Below are 15,590 nucleotides of genomic sequence, written 5' to 3'. Positions count from 1 at the left end.
ATAATTGAGTAAATGTGCACAAGGCTCCTGGGCCAAACGGGTTACACCCCACAGTTCTTAAAGAACCCAGTCCTGTTATTGTTGTGCCGCTGTCAGGGATCCCCTAATGTCTGGTGCGGTGCCAAGTGGCTGGCACAAGGCGAATGTGGTGCCAATATACAAAAAGGCTCCAGGTCTATGCAAGGCAATTACAGTCCTGTAAGCCTAACTTCTAATGCGGGGTAAATATACTATAATATATATAAATATATACTGGAGTATGTGACATCACATGGTATAATACGTGACAGGGGCTGCTGTGTATATAGTATCTCCAGGCCCGGTGTATCCTCCATGTAACTACAGAGGAGCCGCTGTGTATATAGTATCTCCAGGCCCGGTGTATCCTCCATGTAACTACAGAGGAGCCGCTGTGTATATAGTATCTCCAGGCCCGGTGTATCCTCCATGTAACTACAGAGGAGCCGCTGTGTATATAGTATCTCCAGGCCCGGTGTATCCTCCATGTAACTACAGAGGAGCCGCTGTGTATATAATATCTCCAGGCCCGGTGTATCCTCCATGTAACTACAGAGGAGCCGCTGTGTATATAGTATCTCCAGGCCCGGTGTATCCTCCATGTAACTACAGAGGAGCCGCTGTGTATATAGTATCTCCAGGCCCGGTGTATCCTCCATGTAACTACAGAGGAGCTGCTGTGTATATAGTATCTCCAGGCCTGGTGTATCCTCCATGTAACTACAGAGGAGCCGCTGTGTATATAGTATCTCCAGGCCCGGTGTATCCTCCATGTAACTACAGAGGAGCTGCTGTGTATATAGTATCTCCAGGCCTGGTGTATCCCCCATGTAACTACAGAGGAGCCGCTGTGTATATAGTATCTCCAGGCCCGGTGTATCCCCCATGTAACTACAGAGGAGCTGCTGTGTATATAGTATCTCCAGGCCTGGTGTATCCCACATGTAACTACAGAGGAGCCGCTGTGTATATAGTATCTCCAGGCCTGGTGTATCCTCCATGTAACTACAGAGGAGCCGCTGTGTATATAGTATCTCCAGGCCTGGTGTATCCTCCATGTAACTACAGAGGAGCCGCTGTGTATATAGTATCTCCAGGCCCGGTGTATCCCCCATGTAACTACAGAGGAGCCGCTGTGTATATAGTATCTCCAGGCCTGGTGTATCCTCCATGTAACTACAGAGGAGCCGCTGTGTATATAGTATCTCCAGGCCCGGTGTATCCTCCATGTAACTACAGAGGAGCCGCTGTGTATATAGTATCTCCAGGCCCGGTGTATCCTCCATGTAACTACAGAGGAGCCGCTGTGTATATAGTATCTCCAGGCCTGGTGTATCCTCCATGTAACTACAGAGGAGCCGCTGTGTATATAGTATCTCCAGGCCTGGTGTATCCTCCATGTAACTACAGAGGAGCCGCTGTGTATATAGTATCTCCAGGCCTGGTGTATCCTCCATGTAACTACAGAGGAGCCGCTGTGTATATAGTATCTCCAGGCCCGGTGTATCCTCCATGTAACTACAGAGGAGCCGCTGTGTATATAGTATCTCCAGGCCTGGTGTATCCTCCATGTAACTACAGAGGAGCCGCTGTGTATATAGTATCTCCAGGCCTGGTGTATCCTCCATGTAACTACAGAGGAGCCGCTGTGTATATAGTATCTCCAGGCCTGGTGTATCCTCCATGTAACTACAGAGGAGCCGCTGTGTATATAGTATCTCCAGGCCTGGTGTATCCTCCATGTAACTACAGAGGAGCCGCTGTGTATATAGTATCTCCAGGCCTGGTGTATCCTCCATGTAACTACAGAGGAGCCGCTGTGTATATAGTATCTCCAGGCCCGGCGTATCCTCCATGTAACTACAGAGGAGCCGCTGTGTATATAGTATCTCCAGGCCCGGTGTATCCTCCATGTAACTACAGAGGAGCCGCTGTGTATATAGTATCTCCAGGCCTGGTGTATCCTCCATGTAACTACAGAGGAGCCGCTGTGTATATAGTATCTCCAGGCCTGGTGTATCCTCCATGTAACTACAGAGGAGCCGCTGTGTATATAGTATCTCCAGGCCCGGTGTATCCTCCATGTAACTACAGAGGAGCCGCTGTGTATATAGTATCTCCAGGCCCGGTGTATCCTCCATGTAACTACAGAGGAGCCGCTGTGTATATAGTATCTCCAGGCCTGGTGTATCCTCCATGTAACTACAGAGGAGCCGCTGTGTATATAGTATCTCCAGGCCCGGTGTATCCTCCATGTAACTACAGAGGAGCCGCTGTGTATATAGTATCTCCAGGCCTGGTGTATCCTCCATGTAACTACAGAGGAGCCGCTGTGTATATAGTATCTCCAGGCCTGGTGTATCCTCCATGTAACTACAGAGGAGCCGCTGTGTATATAGTATCTCCAGGCCTGGTGTATCCTCCATGTAACTACAGAGGAGCCGCTGTGTATATAGTATCTCCAGGCCTGGTGTATCCTCCATGTAACTACAGACAGGCTCCGGGTTACATACAAGATAGGTTCAATAAGTTTATTCTTAAGTTGAATTTGTCTGTAAGTCGGAACTGTATATTCTATAATTGTAGATCCAGACAAAAAATTTTTTTTCCCAGTGACAATTGGTGTTTTAAAATATTTTGCTGTAATGGGACCAAGGATTATCAATAAAGCTTCATTACAGACACCTTACAGCTGATCATTGCAGTCTGGGACTATAGTAACATCCAGAGACCTTCACCAGAGGTCACAGGGGGCAGAGGGGTCCGTCTGTAACTAGGGGTTGTCTGTAAGTTGGGTGTCCATAAGTAGGGGACCGCCTGTACAATAGAAGTTCATTATTCCTGAGGAAATTGCTCTGAGCATGGACCACATAAAGAGATGTAGACAATGATCTAATATTGATCATATTCATATCCTGCAACCAGACATAGATGGGGATTGTGTTTCCTTTGGGGGAGTTTTCTGCCGGTTTTGCAGACGGTCCCCTACTTAAGAACACCCGACTTACAGACGACTCCTAGTTGCAAACGGATGTCGATAACTCACCGTACTTTAACCTTAGGCTAATAATCAGCTGTAACAGTTATCACAGGCGTCTGTAATGAAGATTTATTGTTACTCCTGGTTCTTATGACAATCCAACATTTTGTAAAATCCAATTATCACTTGGAGTTACAAGACATTTGAGTTTCGAAGGTTTCATTTAGCTTTTTGTTATTAAAAAATATATATTTATACATTATTATTTTTTCAGTTGTGTTAAATAAAAAGTTTGTTGCTGTCAGTGGCCTAAATTCTGATGGAAGGGTCACCTTACATACTTATAGTAATCCAATAAATTTGGATTTATTTTGTAAGATACGTTCATTTTCTTGTGATTTAAAATAAAAAAAGATGTGTCTCACTTATAGGGACAGATCAGTCTGTTTAACCCCTTAATGAGGAGAGCTGAAAAGGATTTAATTGGACACTGGACACTGTGATGTTGTGGATTAAAGGGAACCTGTCATCACAGAGGGCATTTTTCAATGGTGACAGGTTGAACAAAGACATTTAATTATCAAAAGAAATCTGGTTTGGGTCAGTTCTTAAATCCTTTAAAGGACATCTACCACCTGGATGAAAGATTGTATGCAGATGAGCCTGAGGGGCTCAGTAACGCTTATGGAGCCCCTCAGGCTCAGTCCTTCCTCTAGGTCAGTGATGACGAACCTTTTGGAGACAGAGTGCCCAAACTACAACCAAAATGCACTTATTTTCCCGTGAAGTGCCAACATGGCATTTTTAGCAGTAACTTATTGCTGTCTGTTCTTCCACATCTTTCAATTGTATCGGCCCCCTGAGGCCACCAATACAGTTGAAAGAAGGAGGGCAAATTCAGACTCTCTCTCCAGCTTCTCTCCAGGGTCTCTCTCTGTAGAGGAAAAATGGTTGGACCAGCAGGATGAACTACAAAGATATTGCAGTTCTGTCAACACCTTCTCACTTTTCCCGCAGTTCCTAACAGCCAATGAAGTATTGCTTTAAAATAGCGCTGAGAGCAGCATCTCTTAAGTTGCCTGGGGCTTGGTGGATTTGGTCCTATTTGGTGAACTCTGTCCTGAGTGGTCTGAGTGCCCACAGAAATGGCTCCGAGTGCCACCTCTGGCACCCGTGCCATAGGTTCGCCACCACTGCTCTAGGTGGTAGAAGTCCTTTAACTTCTTTATAATCCTTCAGATTATCTTAACGTCTTAACTAGCAGGGAGACAGTTTTACTTTTAGAATTTACTGGGGCCTGAAAAACAAAATTGGAATCGGTAATATAAAGGTTATTGGAACCTGTCATCAGATGGAAATAACAACTCCTGCTTACAGGTTTCCTCTAAGTCTATTGATTCAGTTTGTTCTTTTTGGATGTTGCGGGTGAGGGTTATACACAACATGCTTGAATTCTCCTCATGATGTGTGATCCCTTGTGTTAGGGTTGAGGAGATCTGTCTGTGAGAGCGGAGCCTGATGCAAGTGGGCGGAGAGCGGGCATGACTGGCTGGACTTGGAAGGGTCTATAAACTTGGGTTTGAGTTTATTGGGGGGAGGAAAATGCAGTGTGAGGTGATAGGGGGTTTAAAATGGGGGGAGGAGTTAGTAGAGCTTATAAGGGCTGGCAGGTACGGTAAGCCTCATTCTGGCCAGAAAAAATTTTGTCGGCGGTGGGTGTGGAAGCGAGGCGGGTGTTTTTTCTTTTGTCAGGTTTTGCTAGGAGCGTTGGAGCGTTGGAGGTGGGAATGGCGGCGTTAGAGGCCTTTCTTGCGAGGATGCGGGAGGAAGCAGAGGCGCGGGGCCCTGAATGGATCGAAGACCAGATGGCGGCCTGGGGAGCAGGCGATGGTGAGCAGAGCCCGGGGGAAAGGCCGGTGCGGGCTAGGAGGCCGCCGGTGCGGTTGAGCCCGGTTTTGCCGAGGAGGAGCCTTACCGGAGTTCCTGGAGGTCGTCACAGCGGGGTCTCAGCGCAGAAGAAGAGAGCCAGGTCGGCGTCAGCGGTGTCCAGGGACAGCAGGCGAGCTGGGATGGCAGTCCGGAGCGGCGTGTCCAAGATGGCGGCGGCTCGTGGGGCCGCGAAGATGGCGCTGGGAGGTCCGGAGAAGAGGCGCGAAGGGAACCGGAAGAGGAGGTGTGGCCTCGGCGCGGCGACCGGAAGTGACGAGGAAGAGGGGAGTCCGGACCGGAGGAGCCCGGGCAGCGCTACCACCAGGCCGGCGGTGAGTAGTGACAGGCAGCAGGCGGCAGCCAGGCGGCAGGGGGAGGCTGCGGGTGCTTCAGCGGGGAGGCAAGCGATCGAGGCCGGCCTTCCCAGGGGAGAGCTGGGTGATTGCCGGTCAGATGCCGGGCAGCCAGGTTGGGCGGCTGCTCAGGATTTTGACGGGCAGGCGGCAAGGCAGCGGGCTCCCTCAGGGGAGGCGGGGGCACCTCGGGCGCAATCCACGGAGCAGCGTGAGGTCAGGCCAGCGGCCTCACTGGGGGCTGGGTCAGCAGGGGGGACACTAGGATCAGCGGTCACCCCTGGGAGTGTAAATGTGGTGGTGCAGCCACAGGGGTTTAGTGAGGGCGGGCTTAGGGCCGCTGGGGGGCTCCATCAGTATTCTGGAATGCCCAGCAGCGACAGGGGTTTACAGGTGGCATCTGCTGCGCCCCCTGGGGGGAATGTTGATATGTATCTGGGTGTTTCGTCTGTGTTTTTTCCTTTGCAGGAGAGAGGTGGCTCGGATGGAGCAGTGATGGGCGTTCTGCGGCGGGCCGTGGGAGTGGCTACGCCAGGAGATGGAGCTGGAAGAGATGCTGCGGCTGGAGCTGCAGCGGCGGCAGGGTCTGGACAGACTGCGTGGGAGGCTGGATCTGCGCTGGCGCCGCGTAGCGGCAGCTTGCTACAACCAGGTGGGGGTTCTACAGCACAAACGACACATATAACACACGCAGAACAAGGAGGTAGTTGGGACAGGGCATTGGTTCCTACGGGGCAGGTCAACACTAGCAATATATATTTGGATGCAGTGGGGGACTTGTTTCAAGGTTTTAGAAGGTTGTTGACATCGGTGGAGTCGTCACTGGGGTCACAGTTGGGTAGCCCGGTGGGGGCGTAGAGGGAGTGTCCTGGCGGAGGTTTGTTAGCGTGCAGACTGAGAAAGAGGGGGCGTCAAAGTCCCTACCTGTATCGGATGGGGCAAAGGGTCGTTTATATATTTGTTTTAATGGACCGCTGGGGGGTCATCTAAAGCAGGAGGTAAAGGAAAAAATATGGAAGCGTGAGAACTTAGATATTTTCACGTTGTTGCCACTGAACCGGTTTAGCATTGAAAAGTGGGAAAAAGGGAAGGAGCATAGAAAAGAGGAGGATGAGGAACGCAGAAGGTATCGGTTAATTCCACGCAATTTTGGGAATTGGCTGCATGCTTTCGCGATTATGGGGAGCGTGATTGGGGAAAAGAATCCGGAGTGCTGCTCGGGGCTATTTGGGTATTTGGACACAATTTGGGATGCCTACAAGACGTATGGGGGCACGGCCTGGATGCAATATGATGAGCAATTTAGGCAAAGGATGGCTGTACAGCCATCGCTTGAGTGGGATCAAAGGGATATAGCTCTGTGGATGAGTATCATGAACGCCCCGAGGACACCAGTCAGAAACCCGTTCGGGGATAGTGTTGGGTACAGTGGGTCGTCCTTTCAGGCCGGACCCGACGGGGCAAAAGGGGGAGGCTCGTCGGGTAACTTTAAAAAAGGGGTGTGCTGGAAATTTAATGAGGGAGCATGCTAATGGGGCTCCTCTTGCTCGTTTCGGCATGAATGCTCGGGGTGTGGGGGAACAAACCACCCCTTGGCTAAGTGTTTCAAGCGGGGAAAAGGAGGACAGCAGCGTTCAGGTAACACATTTCAGAAAGGGGGCGACTCCGGTGCGGGTCAGCGAAATGATTCCGTGGCTAAGGATATACCCAAATAAGGAAAAAGCGGGGCTGCTGGAAGAGGGTTTTAAAGAAGGCTTTAGGATACCTATTAAAGAAGGGGGCACGTTGGGTTTGTTAAGAATTTGAAGTCCGTGGCCCAATATCCTGAGGTCGTGCGGGAAAAAATTACTAAGGAAGTTAACTTGGGGAGAATGTTGGGCCCGTTTACGGAGGCGCCAGTCGAAGGGTTGTGGGTGTCCCCGCTGGGGGTGGTGCCGAAGAAAGAGGCGGGAAAATTTCGCCTCATTCATCATCTATCATACCCGGTGGGGTTGTCGGTAAATGATGACATTGACCCGGCGCTGACAGCGGTGTCATACACCTCCTTTGATGCGGCGGTGGCATTGGTTCGGGAAGCAGGAAAAGGGGCATTGATGGCGAAGGCGGACATTGAAGCCGCTTTTCGTCTTCTACCAGTGCACCCTGAGTCAATGCACCTGCTAGGATGTTTCTTTGATAACCAATTTTATGTAGACGGGTGCCTTCCAATGGGCTGCTCCATTTCGTGCGCCTACTTTGAGGCTTTTAGTACGTTTTTGGAGTGGGTCATTCGAAGGGAGTCGGGTCTTAATGGTGTGATCCACTATTTGGATGACTTTTTGTGTGTTGGGCCACGGGACAATTGGGGCTGCAGGATTCTGTGGCAGACATTGACGGACGTTTTTTCACAATTTGGGGTGCCATTAGCGAGGGACAAGACGGAGGGTCCGACCACGGTATTATGCTTTCTGGGGATTGAGATTGACTCTGTGGCAATGGAATGCAGGCTGCCTGAGGACAAGTTGAATAGCCTGAGGCTGGCAGTTCAGGAGGCACTGGTGAAAACTAAAATTTCGTTAAGACAGTTGCAGTCGTTGTTGGGAAAACTCAATTTTGCCTGTAGAATTATGCCTATGGGGCGTGTTTTTTGTAGGAGGATGGCGCAAGCAACGGCTGGGGTGTGGCGCCCTGAATTTCTGATCCGCTTGAAGAAAGAGCTTAGGGATGATTTGCGAGTGTGGGACAGTTTTTTGATAAACTATAATGGGAGAACTTTGTGGATGAGTGAGCCAGTGTCCAACGAAGCCTTGCATTTGTTTACAGATGCAGCTGGGGCCATTGGTTATGGGGCTTACTGTCAGGGGGAGTGGAGCGTGGGCTCATGGCCAGCTAGGTGGGTGGAGAAGGGGCTCACGGCCAACTTGTGTCTGCTGGAATTGTTCCCTATTGTAGTGGCAGTGGAGCTTTGGGGTCAGCGGCTCTACAGCAAAAGCGTTGTTTTTCATTGCGATAATATGGCGGTGGTTGAGGTCATAAATAGGCAGACAGCGTCCTCACCGCCGGTGGTGGTATTGCTTCAGCGGCTGGTGCTGCAGTGTTTGGAATGGAACGTGATGTTTAGGGCAGTGCATATTCCAGGGGTGGAAAACAACATTGCTGATGCGCTATCTCGTTTACAGTTGGACAGGTTTCGGGAGTTGTATCCGGGGGCATCGAAGGACCCTTTACCATGTCCAGGGCATTTGTGGGACCTAGTGTGGTGAGATTCTTGCAGTGGGTAAGGAGGTCTTTGGCTCCGTCAACGTGGACGGCTTATCAAAAGGTATGGAGGGCTTGGTTCGAGTTCACGGATGTTTGTGAGTTGGAGGGCATGGGGGGCAGCAGGTCAGAGGTGCTGTTTTGTTTTATGTTAAACCTGTTCGATAGTGGTGTGTCTGGGGCGACAGTTAAAAAACATCTATCTGCATTGTCATTTCTCTTCAGGCTGGCTGGGGGGAGGATGTTACTCAATCATTTATGTTACGCCGAGCTGTAAAGGGCTTTGTTGCAAAGGGAGTGAGGGCAGACGGAAGAAGACCTGTTTTGTTGCAGATTTTGGGAGAGGTGCTGGGGCAGTTGCAGGAGGTTTGTCATTCGACATATGAGGTTCGTTTGTTTCATCTGGCTTATGCTTGGGCATTTTTTTGGGCATTCCGGATTGGGGAATTGGTGAGTAATAGCCGGAGGTCGGCTGGCGGCATTCAATTGAGGCATGTGTCTTGGGGTGCTCAGGAGGTTCGTATTTGGTTGTTTGGGTCAAAAACTGATAAAGGGGGTAAGGGTTTTTTTGGTTAAGCTGGGCCGTATGTCGGGTTGTGTTGCATGTCCGGTCGGAGGTTTGGAGTCATTCATGGAAGTGAGACGGCAGGGTAGTGATTCATTGTTAGTGCATGAGGATGGGTCGTCATTGTCGCGATATCCGTTTGTATCAATTTTTAAAAGATGCATTTCAAGGATTGGTTTATGCCCAAGTGAGTATAATTCACACTCCTTCAGGATTGGCGCAGCTACAGAGGCAGCGCGGTGGGGGCTCCGGGAGGAGGAAATAAAGAGGATTGGTAGATGGGAGTCGCAGCGCTTTAAGTCTTTTGTGAGGATGGGACTGTTGGAGCGATAGCTTGGGTCATTGTTGTTGGCACTTGTTTGTTGGGGGGGGGGGGGCGGCAGGTTGCGGCCCACCCCTTTATTACATATATTGTTTATTTACCAGGTGGGAAGAAATGTGTCATTTGGGTGTTTGGCCATTCTTTCGTCTATTGGGCCGAAAGGAGGGCGAGGTTGCGGTTGTGTGGTAGGTCCTTAGGGCTTAACCCCGACCAGGTAAGTGTGCATTGGCTAGGATACAGAGGCCTCACGTGGGGGAGGGTAAGGCAAAAATTGCAAGAGAACTTCCGGAGATGGGGTCCGCCTGATGTGTTACTGTTGCATGCAGGTGGGAATGATATAGGCAGTTTCCCTATGCGCCCTATGATAAAATCCATAAAAAGGGACTTGTTATGCATATGGGACAGTCATCCCAACATGCTGATAGTGTGGTCAGCCATCATCAGGCGGGAAAGGTGGCGCAATGCGAATTCGGTGGCAGCTGTGAATCGCTGTAGAGTGAAAATCAACAAGTGTGTTGCTAAGTTTGTCCGTTTGAATGGAGGTTTGGTGGTACGACATTCTTTGTTGGATGAGGACGTCAGTTACACAGGCCCAGACGGGGTGCACCTCACGGATGTGGGTCTGGACATTTTTAATTTTGGTTTGTCTGAAGTGGCTGAGTTTTGCGTGAGGTTGTGGGGTAGCATGGCCACCTAAGGGGTCAGGCGGCCATGCGTGGCGGGTTCTTGGCAATACCCAGTTAGTGCATTTAAATTTCGGTGGTTATGCAATTTAACCACTATAGTAAGGTTGGTGGTTTGAGAACAATAAATGTTTTCCCCCGGGGGGCTTTACCGGGAGGAAGGTGGTGTTTTAGTCTCCAATGGTTGGTCTAGGGCCACACCTTCGTTCGCCACTGAGCTAGGAGGTTGGCGGCAAGTGGAGCTGGGGGTGTGGTTCTCGTGCGCTGAGCGTGCAATTTTGGTTTCTGGAGACTATAACTTATACTGAAAGTTTTTGCGTTTAGCCTGGAAGGCATGCGAATTTTAGTGGTGTTGCCAAGAACTCAGCCATCATTATTTGATTGTTATTTATATTATGACATTTGTGTAACTGTATTTTTTCTATTTCAGATTGTATTCAACAATTGTTAATAAAGCTGTGACCATTCATCTTTCCAACAGAAAATTGTCTCTGTGTTTTTATTAGGTAGATGGGTGGTTAGGCTAGAAGTGTATGGTTTTTTCCCAGCCCTGGACCTCAGTCATCGCCGGGTCATGTCTTCCTGGTTGCTCCCTCCTTTCTATGGACTATACAGGAAGGTTCAGAGTGGAGATCATAATGAGAGAACAGCACAACACACATTGCGTGTCCTATTTTAATATATACTAACATGAGTGATATTGCAGTATTTTAAAGGGGTTCTCCCACAAATCAAATTTGGGCCCTATCCACAGGATAGACCCTAACTTGCTGATCGGTAGGGTGATGAGACCCCCCACAGATCACAAAAACAAGGGAATCCTAGTTACCTCAGTCGGACCCCACGTCGCTCCCGGAGAGTAATGGAGCAGGTGACCGTTCTTCTCCATTCATCTCGATGTAGCTGACGGATATTGCCGAGCGCCGCGTCTTCTCCATTACTCTCCCGGAGCGACAAGGGGTCCGACTGAGGTAACTGGGACCCCATCGGACCCCTCGTTTTTGTGATCTGTGGGGGGTCTCATCACTGAGACCTCCACCAATCAGCAAGTTAGGCCCTACCCTGTGAACTTATTTCATAAATTGCTTCTATTCTAAAGCACAGAATAAAAATGTAAATGAGGTGATTGTAAGACACTGATCAAAATTACAGAAGACTTTCAGGTCCCTGCAAGTAACTGGTGATAATCTGCACCTGGTGGTAATTTGCTGTTAAACCCCCAAACATACCTTATAGGGTGTAGTAATTGTTCCCCAGACATGTCCTTATAATGATTGTGCGCCGGGCTCATGCTGAAATATCAAGTTATATTCACAAGCAGCTAGCAGTCAGGGGGGTGGAGTCCAGGGTCCAGCAGTCAGGGGGGTGGGGTCTGAGGTCCAGCAGTCAGGGGGGTGGGGTCCGAAGTCCAGCAGTCAGGGGGGTGGGGTCTGAGGTCCAGCAGTCAGGGGGGTGGGGTCCAGGGTCCAGCAGTCAGGGGGGGAGGGGTCCGAGATCCAGCAGTGAAGCGTTCACCAACAATCCAGGCAGCTTTGTCATGAAGCAGACCGATGTGTCAGAAGAATATTAGTTTTTAGATGTTTTTTTCTTTCTGCTTATTTCTCTCCTGCCAGGTGTGCACCACCAAAGTTACATGTATTTTAATTTTTAAGGGAAGGGGAAAGTGTAGGGGAAAAGTGGCAGTAAAATATAGCTTTTATTAATTGTATTTAAAATAAATAATAATTTTTTTAACCAAATAGGAAAAGTTCAAGGGATGTTCTCCCCTTCCATCTGGGGTCAATGAAGCCACAATATGGCGGCGAAACGGCCATAGGGTATTATTAGGGAAAGTTCTATATATGCAAAGAGGGAAATGTAGTGATAGGTTCTAGTGTTAGAGAGCGACATACGAGCAGCATAGAAGAAGCAGGGAAGCCGCGATCATGCACGGCAGACCGGCACTCATATAAAAAAGTGAGACAGCGTTGCTGTTTAAGTGCAGTCTTGACGCGGCAATCCCTTGCCACACGGACTGCCTCTGGGTGCGCAGCAGTAGCGGAGCAGCAATACAAGCCATGTGAACATCGTTCCTAGAAACCTGGGATCGATGCCACATTAATACAATATCGGACGCTGCACGCGGCATATACAGAGTGCGCAGGACAATACTCTGTGCAACAAACAGTGTTGCAAAAGCTTCTTAGCCCTAACAGATAAATTATCCAAAATAAGGGGCTGGGAGATCAGAAGGACGCAACATTGTTTTATTGTTAATGAGAAACAAAGTATCAATAAAGTCAACACAGGACATTACACTACAAATAATATCTACTAAGCTTAACAAGCATACCCTCTAATAAATCCCTCAATCTAAGGGAATCCATGCAAGTCAAATTATAGGGGTCAGTCTCTGCATGGAAGGGGAGAACATCCCTTGAATTTTGTTCATAATTATTATTTATTTTAAATACAATTAATAAAAGCTATATTTTACTGCCACTTTTGCCCTACACTTTCCCCTTCCCTTAAAATTAAAATATAAGCTTTGTCATGAAAACTCCTACTACAGCTTTTTGTTAAGCCCATTCCTGCCCTGCCTCCCACGCCCCGCTGTCCTCTGCGCTCTCGTTTGATATCTGGGACATGCCTGTCAGGATCTGTGGATCCTCTGGACCACCGTGGGAGTTGGTACTAGCCGACACCTGGGACTGGAATCCAAGTGGCACCTGGTTTTCACCAGAGCCCGCCGCAAAGCGGGTTGGACTTGCTGCGGCAGGGTGCCACCAGGTCGTTCCCAGGCGCGACCAGCCCGTGGTGGCAGCCAAGGTCGAGGTACCTTAGAAGAAGTCTCGTAGTCAGGTCCGGGCTCGGGGTAAGGGCAGGCGGCAGAGATGCAAGGTCAAGTCCAAATCCGGGGTCAGCAACAGGAGGTCCAGGCAGGTGGGAACGGGAACACAGGCACACGGAACACAGCAACACGGAGGAACTCGGGTAACACAGCTACACAGAACGCAGGAATACACAGGAACGCAGGAATAATCACCAGGAAGCTTTCTCTTAGGCTGTGAGGCACAAAGATCCGGCAGGGGACACAGGAAGAGGCAGGATTCTTAAAGGTGAGGTGTTCAGCCAGTTCACCAAATAGCGGTGAGCTGGCCCTTTAAAATTTCAGCAGGAGCCGCGCGCCCGCCCTAGGAGGTAGGGAAGCGCGTGCACAGCAGTCCGGGGAAGAGCAGGAGCTGGGAGAGGTGAGTGAGGAGAACGGGCTGCAGCGGGGGCACACAGAGGAGCACGGAAGCACCCGTGACAATGCCCAGTGCATTTATTATCTCCTCTGGCCCTGCACATATCTATAGGAAGAAACGCATGCCACGCATGCACAGCACACATTTCTCCCTCCGCATATAGCAGAGATATGTCATGGCTGAGATAGCAGAGGTGAGGATGTAATTTGTAATATGCATCTCATGGGTCTCATCATCTCTGATCTATCTCATCTATCTTTTTCTATGTGTCAGATACTTGTATAATCTACACAAGCTAAATAAAGTGTATATAACCCTGTACCCTGATAATCTAAGCACATTGTCAGCACACAGCATCTCACAGCGCTAGAGGGATCATGAAGTGTCTGCTCAGAGAGTCCCCACTCACACTCTGGATTACTATACTGACCATCACTGAGTGATAAGAACTAAAATAGCAATAACACTGAGTATCATTGTAAAGTAAGGGGTTAAAAATGATCTTTATTGTGTAAACATCACTAGGGGATTGAAATTTGAGAATTTTCTTTCATGGGCAAATCCCTGTAATAAAATATCTTTCTTCCTTACGTCTGATGTTTTGCAGTTTTCCTTGGAGTAAGTGAGTCCTTGTACATGATAATAGAGATGAAGAGGAAGAGCGCCACCACCAGGACAATCAGGAGCGGTTTCTGGTCTGTGTCACATTGATCGACTAAAAAAGACTTAGAAGGTAGAATTATTTGTGCCATCTTCAATATATGGGATGTTATACAGAAGAATAACTGGATATTGATAAGGTCCTGACACCACTATTTGACCAATGTCCTTTCTGGGGGATGTCCTTCTCCGCTGCACATTGCTAGGACCTCTCATCATGCGGAGGTGTAGAGGTTATGTGCAGCACTTTTCCTTCTCCCCTGAACTTGTATATAGATGTCCTTTGTTAATCTCCTTTGTTAATCTCCAAAAAGTGGAAATTATTCCTATTGGTTATAGGAAGTTCCACCAACAAATACATCTGTAGATACGGCTTTGCTTATTTTCTTGTCTCTACTGGAAGGAGATCCCCCCCCATGGGTATAATTCCCAGAATCCACCAGCAGGACAGATGAAAGGTTTTATCTATTGGATATACAAAAATCTTTCACAATATTTTTTTATAAAAGGTAAATGCCAGGATGGAGGAGTATCCGAGAGGACTCCAGAGAGTGTGACAAGTCGGCGTCATGTCAGCTCCTTCCACCACTGGATGTAGAATTAGTCTGATTTTTGGGGAGGTGAAAAGCTCTATATTTTATAACCAGAGATAATTCTACTACCTACCTCCATGACTATAGATGTATCTCCAGCCATGAGCACTAGGAGAACTAAGTGCATTCTCTGAGTATTATGAAGAAGTGAATTATATAATGATACAAGAGATTTACCTAAAACATGATCCTCACCAATATAATGTAAGATTCTGATCCCGTGCTCATAAACCTTGTACATTTATATTTTTCTGTCATATTTTAGGAAACGATTCAAGATCCAGGTCAGAGTACAAAAACTTTATTATATGTAAAAGGTCATATTTATACCTGAGCCGCTGCTCCACATATTACACCTAGTGTCATCCTGTCCAGGGGCGGATAAGACTGCCCTGGGCTGTAGGAATATTATTGCCCCTAAAAGTCTGTAATCACTCCCTATGTCTGGTACTAGAATCAGCTTCTTGGGGAATGGAGGATGTGTCCCTTCTGCTGCTGTCAGTTTGCAGTTTCAGGACCTTTGTAGGACCTTCAAAGGTCCTAAATGGCTCTTGTCTACATGTGTATTGAGAGCAGGAACATATGGGCAAAAATTTCAATGAGAAGGTCCTTCTCAGTATAAAATTTGGTGAGTGGTTTAAGTGCCCATCTGCCCCCTAGAAGGCTTGGGCCCCGGGCTACTGCCCAAACCGCCTGTATTGTAATCCACTAATGACCCTGCCCCCTTTAGGAATGTTAAGGGACACCTCCGGGATGATCCTCTCTCGTTTAAATATATGAAACAGTAGAGAGAAACTCGGTGAAGATCAGATATGAATAAAGGATTACGGCAGCACAGACAGGAATTACATGGACATAATGGGGCTTATTTACTAAGGGTCGCGCTGCTCACTTTCGCCTGACTCTCTGACGGTTTTGGGTTTTAACAGGGATATAACAGGTGTCTGTGCTGGGATTGTGGCGCACACATCGGGTTGTGGCGCAGCTGCGCTGCTTTCATGCAACAGAAATCGGGGGGGGGGG

Source organism: Engystomops pustulosus, chromosome 7, assembly GCF_040894005.1.
Source record: "Engystomops pustulosus chromosome 7, aEngPut4.maternal, whole genome shotgun sequence".
Lineage (NCBI taxonomy): Eukaryota > Metazoa > Chordata > Amphibia > Anura > Leptodactylidae > Engystomops > Engystomops pustulosus.
Note: the sequence above shows the minus strand (reverse complement) of the source record.